This window comes from Abramis brama (assembly GCF_963993115.1).
Source record: "Abramis brama genome assembly, chromosome: 15".
In the NCBI taxonomy this organism is placed as follows: domain Eukaryota; kingdom Metazoa; phylum Chordata; class Actinopteri; order Cypriniformes; family Leuciscidae; genus Abramis; species Abramis brama.
The window spans coordinates 3,948,007-3,956,886 of record NC_139977.1 but is presented as its reverse complement, the minus strand read 5'-3'; the positions used below and the strand labels follow the sequence as shown (position 1 = coordinate 3,956,886).

The 8,880-nt window shown below is 42.6% G+C and overlaps 3 long non-coding RNA genes across 4 annotated transcripts; 2 read left to right on the top strand and 1 right to left on the bottom strand.

The window, feature by feature from the left end:
* Positions 1-164: 164 nt before the first annotated feature.
* LOC311096917 lies at positions 165-1,498 on the bottom strand. The gene is made up of 3 exons (XR_014609165.1): positions 1,366-1,498; positions 1,155-1,288; positions 165-1,062 (listed from the first exon to the last, which is right to left on the bottom strand). It is a non-coding gene; the product is annotated as an uncharacterized lncRNA (long non-coding RNA).
* Positions 1,499-1,572: 74 nt separating this feature from the next.
* LOC311096916 lies at positions 1,573-2,965 on the top strand. The gene is made up of 2 exons (XR_014609164.1): positions 1,573-1,763; positions 1,841-2,965. It is a non-coding gene; the product is annotated as an uncharacterized lncRNA (long non-coding RNA).
* An 845-nt stretch (positions 2,966-3,810) lies between these two features.
* On the top strand, positions 3,811-8,514 carry LOC311096753. Of its 2 annotated transcripts, XR_014609089.1 has the most exons (3): positions 3,811-4,525; positions 4,603-7,312; positions 7,390-8,514. It is a non-coding gene; the product is annotated as an uncharacterized lncRNA (long non-coding RNA). The 2 variants fall into 2 exon arrangements; XR_014609090.1 differs by having other exon boundaries at positions 4,603-8,514.
* Positions 8,515-8,880: the final 366 nt, after the last annotated feature.

Sequence of the window (8,880 nt, the reverse complement as noted above, 5' to 3'; positions counted from 1 at the left end):
ATTCAAAGTGCAAGTTTTTGAAAACGATACAGTTATCGTGTCTGTGTAAACTACTGTAGCAAGTGGCTCAATATTAGCGACTACGCCACCCCAGGTTAACGGGGAAAACAACCCAAATAAAGCACACAAATACGTTCCACCTAGAAAAGGCAAGAGGCATGGGCTTCCGTGCAAAAATGTTTATTTAAAGCTAAAAGTTGATCAATAATTTAAAATCAGTAGTTCACATGGGTCATGATTGAATTGGACAAAGCGACAAAATTAAACCTTCAAGGTTCACAATAAACCCTCACAAGATTCACAATAAACCCTCACAAGATTCACAATAAACCATCACAAGATTCACAATAAACCATCACAAGATTCACAATAAACTTTCACAGGGGCTGAGGCTTCCGGTCAGGAGCAGGCTAGTGTGCTGGCAGCAGGTCTACCATAAGAAGCACGCCAACCCAACGTACACCCACCAAATTCACTGCAAATAACCAATGGTAGTGACACGGCAATGAAACTGCAATAACACTCTTAGTGAAGCAAAACCTGCGGTGAAACCGACAACCAGCCCGCTCCTGGAAGTCCTCAGCTCCTAAAGAAAAAAAGAAAAATAGATAATCAAACTAAATTTAAATAAACAAAGAAAACAGAAACATTCAAAGTCAATTTGTTGACTCTAACATGACGGAAACCAACAAGAAAATAAACAATTTACAATGCATCCCAAAATATAAATACTCTAAACACTCACATTCACATTAAAGAAAAAAAACACATTCACATTCAAGGGAAACAAACAGATCTACTGTGACCGCGGCAGAAACTTACACCAAATACAACGTTAACAGTAATAACATTACACCTAAAAATAATTCCAAGCAAACACAATCACTCAGAATCAAGTAACAAAAAAAATAATCTTTCAAGCCCGCATAAACATGTTTGACTTAAATGTAATGGTGTGTAGAAAGCAGCAGCGTGGCTTTAAAGAGCGAGTGGCGGAGAGAGAGAGCGCGCGCGCTGTTTAATGCGACTGCTCACTTAACCCACTTTAGCATCCGTGAAGATCTTCAAAACAATAAACAAGGGTTACGACTAACAAAGTTATCGACCAGTTACCCACCTGATAATACAATAAAGTACTATCCCAGTTTACCTACCAGAGAATACGATCGTAACACTTCAACATATACCGTAAGAGAATCATGTAACAGCCTTGTTGATTGCAACAGGTGGTGTTCCGATCAGTTAAGCTGCAATGCCACACCGATGGAAGCCCTGAAGGCACACCGTACTGAAACAAATTGTCACAACCCAAGTCAGGACAAAAATAAAACTTCCCACTACGCCCCAAGATGGTACCAAGCCTACCTGGGAGTAAGCAGCCACCCACGCGCACAAACCCTCAGCCACCCAACGGCACACTCAATCCATAGTTGCGACAGGAAGGGGCGGGCTTTCAACCATGACACACACCAGGAGGCATGAATGAACGGTTTATATGCCCCAATGGGCGAATGCTCATTGGCCACCTACCAAATTGTACTGACATCACACAACTTCACTACGAATGTAGTGAAGTTGTGTGATGTCAGTACAATTTGGTAGGTGGCCAATGAGCATTCGCCCATTGGGGCATATAAACCGTTCATTCATGCCTCCTGGTGTGTGTCATGGTTGAAAGCCCGCCCCTTCCTGTCGCAACTATGGATTGAGTGTGCCGTTGGGTGGCTGAGGGTTTGTGCGCGTGGGTGGCTGCTTACTCCCAGGTAGGCTTGGTACCATCTTGGGGCGTAGTGGGAAGTTTTATTTTTGTCCTGACTTGGGTTGTGACAATTTGTTTCAGTACGGTGTGCCTTCAGGGCTTCCATCGGTGTGGCATTGCAGCTTAACTGATCGGAACACCACCTGTTGCAATCAACAAGGCTGTTACATGATTCTCTTACGGTATATGTTGAAGTGTAACGATCGTATTCTCTGGTAGGTAAACTGGGATAGTACTTTATTGTATTATCAGGTGGGTAACTGGTCGATAACTTTGTTAGTCGTAACCCTTGTTTATTGTTTTGAAGATCTTCACGGATGCTAAAGTGGGTTAAGTGAGCAGTCGCATTAAACAGCGCGTGCGCTCTCTCTCTCCGCCACTCGCTCTTTAAAGCCACGCTGCTGCTTTCTACACACCATTACATTTAAGTCAAACATGTTTATGCGGGCTTGAAAGATTATTTTTTTTTGTTATTTGATTCTGAGTGATTGTGTTTGCTTGGAATTATTTTTAGGTGTAATGTTATTACTGTTAACGTTGTATTTGGTGTAAGTTTCTGCCGCGGTCACAGTAGATCTGTTTGTTTCTCTTGAATGTGAATGTGTTTTTTTTCTTTAATGTGAATGTGAGTGTTTAGAGTATTTATATTTTGGGATGCATTGTAAATTGTTTATTTTCTTGTTGGTTTCCGTCATGTTAGAGTCAACAAATTGACTTTGAATGTTTCTGTTTTCTTTGTTTATTTAAATTTAGTTTGATTATCTATTTTTCTTTTTTTCTTTAGGAGCTGAGGACTTCCAGGAGCGGGCTGGTTGTCGGTTTCACCGCAGGTTTTGCTTCACTAAGAGTGTTATTGCAGTTTCATTGCCGTGTCACTACCATTGGTTATTTGCAGTGAATTTGGTGGGTGTACGTTGGGTTGGCGTGCTTCTTATGGTAGACCTGCTGCCAGCACACTAGCCTGCTCCTGACCGGAAGCCTCAGCCCCTGTGAAAGTTTATTGTGAATCTTGTGATGGTTTATTGTGAATCTTGTGATGGTTTATTGTGAATCTTGTGAGGGTTTATTGTGAATCTTGTGAGGGTTTATTGTGAACCTTGAAGGTTTAATTTTGTCGCTTTGTCCAATTCAATCATGACCCATGTGAACTACTGATTTTAAATTATTGATCAACTTTTAGCTTTAAATAAACATTTTTGCACGGAAGCCCATGCCTCTTGCCTTTTCTAGGTGGAACGTATTTGTGTGCTTTATTTGGGTTGTTTTCCCCGTTAACCTGGGGTGGCGTAGTCGCTAATATTGAGCCACTTGCTACATGTGGCGCAGTCGGCAGGATCCACAGGATTTTTTGGCAGAGGCGTGGGACCGTATAGTAGTTTGTTTTGTAATTGTGTTTTTTTCTTTTTTTTTTTCTCTTTTGTAGGAATAAAGCAGCAGCGTGTGCTCTGGAGACGGTAGTTTCTGGTTTGACTCCCTTCGGTGACGTCCCTTGGGGTTGGGTATAAAATATATATATTTTATAATAATGGAGGGAGAATTACAGGAACTTAAAGAGCTGGTGGCTCAACTTCGAGCTGATAACGAGAGATTGCGACGGGAGGGGGCGTCTGAGTTGCAGGGGGCTAGTGTTGCTGGACCTAGCACCTCTGCCACAGGCCTTTCCTCCATACCTCCACCATTGACTGGTACTAGGAGGTGCCCAAGTTAGTGCATATAGCCGTCAAGGCAGAGAACTTGTGTATCACTCGTTTCTCGTTGTATAGCCGTTATGGCAAGAGCACTTGTAACCAGTGTTTCTCGTTGTATAGCCGTTATGGCAAGAGCACTTGTAATCAGTGTTTCTTATTATGTAGCCGTCAAGGCAGAGAACTTGTGTATCACTCGTTTCTCGTTGTATAGCCGTTATGGCAAGAGCACTTGTAACCAGTGTTTCTCGTTGTATAGCCGTTATGGCAAGAGCACTTGTAATCAGTGTTTCTCATTATGTAGCCGTCAAGGCAGAGAACTTGTGTATCACTCGTTTCTCGTTGTAGCCGTTATGGCAAGAGCACTCGTAATCAGTGTTTCTTATTATGTAGCCGTCAAGGCAGAGAACTTGTGTATCACTCGTTTCTCGTTGTATAGCCGTTATGGCAAGAGCACTCGTAATCAGTGTTTCTCATTATGTAGCCGTCAAGGCAGAGAACTTGTGTATCTCGTTGTAGAGCCGTCATGGCAATAGCACTTGTAACCAGTGTTTCTTATTGTGTAGCCGTCAAGGCAGAGAACTTGTGTATCACTCGTTTCTCGGTGTGCAGCCGTCATGGCAGAGAACTTGTGTGCCACTTGTTTCTTGGTATGAGTGTCAGTTAGTCTGAATGATTTGAGTATGATGACGCCGATCCATTGTTCTCTGTATTCTCAGATTTTAGGTGCGGTGAAGCATATCCATTGCCTTTTTGTAAATGATTTTAAGTGTTGTCGCTATGGTGGTTTGTTTAATTTTGTCTCTACTTACTTTAGGCCCTGGAGTTGAGTGGCAAGGGTTTGCTTATCGTCGGGGCGACGACACAAAAGTAAGGGGTAGAATGTAGTGAAGTTGTGTGATGTCAGTACAATTTGGTAGGTGGCCAATGAGCATTCGCCCATTGGGGCATATAAACCGTTCATTCATGCCTCCTGGTGTGTGTCATGGTTGAAAGCCCGCCCCTTCCTGTCGCAACTATGGATTGAGTGTGCCGTTGGGTGGCTGAGGGTTTGTGCGCGTGGGTGGCTGCTTACTCCCAGGTAGGCTTGGTACCATCTTGGGGCGTAGTGGGAAGTTTTATTTTTGTCCTGACTTGGGTTGTGACAATTTGTTTCAGTACGGTGTGCCTTCAGGGCTTCCATCGGTGTGGCATTGCAGCTTAACTGATCGGAACACCACCTGTTGCAATCAACAAGGCTGTTACATGATTCTCTTACGGTATATGTTGAAGTGTTACGATCGTATTCTCTGGTAGGTAAACTGGGATAGTACTTTATTGTATTATCAGGTGGGTAACTGGTCGATAACTTTGTTAGTCGTAACCCTTGTTTATTGTTTTGAAGATCTTCACGGATGCTAAAGTGGGTTAAGTGAGCAGTCGCATTAAACAGCGCGCGCGCTCTCTCTCTCCGCCACTCGCTCTTTAAAGCCACGCTGCTGCTTTCTACACACCATTACATTTAAGTCAAACATGTTTATGCGGGCTTGAAAGATTATTTTTTTTGTTACTTGATTCTGAGTGATTGTGTTTGCTTGGAATTATTTTTAGGTGTAATGTTATTACTGTTAACGTTGTATTTGGTGTAAGTTTCTGCCGCGGTCACAGTAGATCTGTTTGTTTCCCTTGAATGTGAATGTGTTTTTTTTCTTTAATGTGAATGTGAGTGTTTAGAGTATTTATATTTTGGGATGCATTGTAAATTGTTTATTTTCTTGTTGGTTTCCGTCATGTTAGAGTCAACAAATTGACTTTGAATGTTTCTGTTTTCTTTGTTTATTTAAATTTAGTTTGATTATCTATTTTTCTTTTTTTTCTTTAGGAGCTGAGGACTTCCAGGAGCGGGCTGGTTGTCGGTTTCACCGCAGGTTTTGCTTCACTAAGAGTGTTATTGCAGTTTCATTGCCGTGTCACTACCATTGGTTATTTGCAGTGAATTTGGTGGGTGTACGTTGGGTTGGCGTGCTTCTTATGGTAGACCTGCTGCCAGCACACTAGCCTGCTCCTGACCGGAAGCCTCAGCCCCTGTGAAAGTTTATTGTGAATCTTGTGATGGTTTATTGTGAATCTTGTGATGGTTTATTGTGAATCTTGTGATGGTTTATTGTGAATCTTGTGAGGGTTTATTGTGAATCTTGTGAGGGTTTATTGTGAACCTTGAAGGTTTAATTTTGTCGCTTTGTCCAATTCAATCATGACCCATGTGAACTACTGATTTTAAATTATTGATCAACTTTTAGCTTTAAATAAACATTTTTGCACGGAAGCCCATGCCTCTTGCCTTTTCTAGGTGGAACGTATTTGTGTGCTTTATTTGGGTTGTTTTCCCCGTTAACCTGGGGTGGCGTAGTCGCTAAAATTGAGCCACTTGCTACATGTGGCGCAGTCGGCAGGATCCACAGGATTTTTTGGCAGAGGCGTGGGACCGTATAGTAGTTTGTTTTGTAATTGTGTTTTTTTTCTTTTTTTTTTTCTCTTTTGTAGGAATAAAGCAGCAGCGTGTGCTCTGGAGACGGTAGTTTCTGGTTTGACTCCCTTCGGTGACGTCCCTTGGGGTTGGGTATAAAATATATATATTTTATAATAATGGAGGGAGAATTACAGGAACTTAAAGAGCTGGTGGCTCAACTTCGAGCTGATAACGAGAGATTGCGACGGGAGGGGGCGTCTGAGTTGCAGGGGGCTAGTGTTGCTGGACCTAGCACCTCTGCCACAGGCCTTTCCTCCATACCTCCACCATTGACTGGTACTAGGAGGTGCCCAAGTTAGTGCATATAGCCGTCAAGGCAGAGAACTTGTGTATCACTCGTTTCTCGTTGTATAGCCGTTATGGCAAGAGCACTTGTAACCAGTGTTTCTCGTTGTATAGCCGTTATGGCAAGAGCACTTGTAATCAGTGTTTCTTATTATGTAGCCGTCAAGGCAGAGAACTTGTGTATCACTCGTTTCTCGTTGTATAGCCGTTATGGCAAGAGCACTTGTAACCAGTGTTTCTCGTTGTATAGCCGTTATGGCAAGAGCACTTGTAATCAGTGTTTCTCATTATGTAGCCGTCAAGGCAGAGAACTTGTGTATCACTCGTTTCTCGTTGTATAGCCGTTATGGCAAGAGCACTCGTAATCAGTGTTTCTTATTATGTAGCCGTCAAGGCAGAGAACTTGTGTATCACTCGTTTCTCGTTGTATAGCCGTTATGGCAAGAGCACTCGTAATCAGTGTTTCTCATTATGTAGCCGTCAAGGCAGAGAACTTGTGTATCTCGTTGTAGAGCCGTCATGGCAATAGCACTTGTAACCAGTGTTTCTTATTGTGTAGCCGTCAAGGCAGAGAACTTGTGTATCACTCGTTTCTCGGTGTGCAGCCGTCATGGCAGAGAACTTGTGTGCCACTTGTTTCTTGGTATGAGTGTCAGTTAGTCTGAATGATTTGAGTATGATGACGCCGATCCATTGTTCTCTGTATTCTCAGATTTTAGGTGCGGTGAAGCATATCCATTGCCTTTTTGTAAATGATTTTAAGTGTTGTCGCTATGGTGGTTTGTTTAATTTTGTCTCTACCTACTTTAGGCCCTGGAGTTGAGTGGCAAGGGTTTGCTTATCGTCGGGGCGACGACACAAAAGTAAGGGGTAGAATGTAGTGAAGTTGTGTGATGTCAGTACAATTTGGTAGGTGGCCAATGAGCATTCGCCCATTGGGGCATATAAACCGTTCATTCATGCCTCCTGGTGTGTGTCATGGTTGAAAGCCCGCCCCTTCCTGTCGCAACTATGGATTGAGTGTGCCGTTGGGTGGCTGAGGGTTTGTGCGCGTGGGTGGCTGCTTACTCCCAGGTAGGCTTGGTACCATCTTGGGGCGTAGTGGGAAGTTTTATTTTTGTCCTGACTTGGGTTGTGACAATTTGTTTCAGTACGGTGTGCCTTCAGGGCTTCCATCGGTGTGGCATTGCAGCTTAACTGATCGGAACACCACCTGTTGCAATCAACAAGGCTGTTACATGATTCTCTTACGGTATATGTTGAAGTGTAACGATCGTATTCTCTGGTAGGTAAACTGGGATAGTACTTTATTGTATTATCAGGTGGGTAACTGGTCGATAACTTTGTTAGTCGTAACCCTTGTTTATTGTTTTGAAGATCTTCACGGATGCTAAAGTGGGTTAAGTGAGCAGTCGCATTAAACAGCGCGTGCGCTCTCTCTCTCCGCCACTCGCTCTTTAAAGCCACGCTGCTGCTTTCTACACACCATTACATTTAAGTCAAACATGTTTATGCGGGCTTGAAAGATTATTTTTTTTTGTTATTTGATTCTGAGTGATTGTGTTTGCTTGGAATTATTTTTAGGTGTAATGTTATTACTGTTAACGTTGTATTTGGTGTAAGTTTCTGCCGCGGTCACAGTAGATCTGTTTGTTTCTCTTGAATGTGAATGTGTTTTTTTTCTTTAATGTGAATGTGAGTGTTTAGAGTATTTATATTTTGGGATGCATTGTAAATTGTTTATTTTCTTGTTGGTTTCCGTCATGTTAGAGTCAACAAATTGACTTTGAATGTTTCTGTTTTCTTTGTTTATTTAAATTTAGTTTGATTATCTATTTTTCTTTTTTTCTTTAGGAGCTGAGGACTTCCAGGAGCGGGCTGGTTGTCGGTTTCACCGCAGGTTTTGCTTCACTAAGAGTGTTATTGCAGTTTCATTGCCGTGTCACTACCATTGGTTATTTGCAGTGAATTTGGTGGGTGTACGTTGGGTTGGCGTGCTTCTTATGGTAGACCTGCTGCCAGCACACTAGCCTGCTCCTGACCGGAAGCCTCAGCCCCTGTGAAAGTTTATTGTGAATCTTGTGATGGTTTATTGTGAATCTTGTGATGGTTTATTGTGAATCTTGTGAGGGTTTATTGTGAATCTTGTGAGGGTTTATTGTGAACCTTGAAGGTTTAATTTTGTCGCTTTGTCCAATTCAATCATGACCCATGTGAACTACTGATTTTAAATTATTGATCAACTTTTAGCTTTAAATAAACATTTTTGCACGGAAGCCCATGCCTCTTGCCTTTTCTAGGTGGAACGTATTTGTGTGCTTTATTTGGGTTGTTTTCCCCGTTAACCTGGGGTGGCGTAGTCGCTAAAATTGAGCCACTTGCTACACTACAAAAACACAAATCTGTGAAAACGGTGATGGCATGCGCATGTGTATTAAGTGTTCAGTCTACAGATATGACTTCAAAACCCGGAAGACTAAATCGCCGCTCCCTCCATAGATATCGCCCTGTCCCAAATGGCACACTTCATGTGGACTTTCGGTCTTGTGGACTTACAATGGCTGCCGCGTGCGTGTGTCCGTTAAGTCCGTGAGACCGCAGTGTGTCCCATTTCTCATTTTTAGATCTCAGAAGGGTGCTCG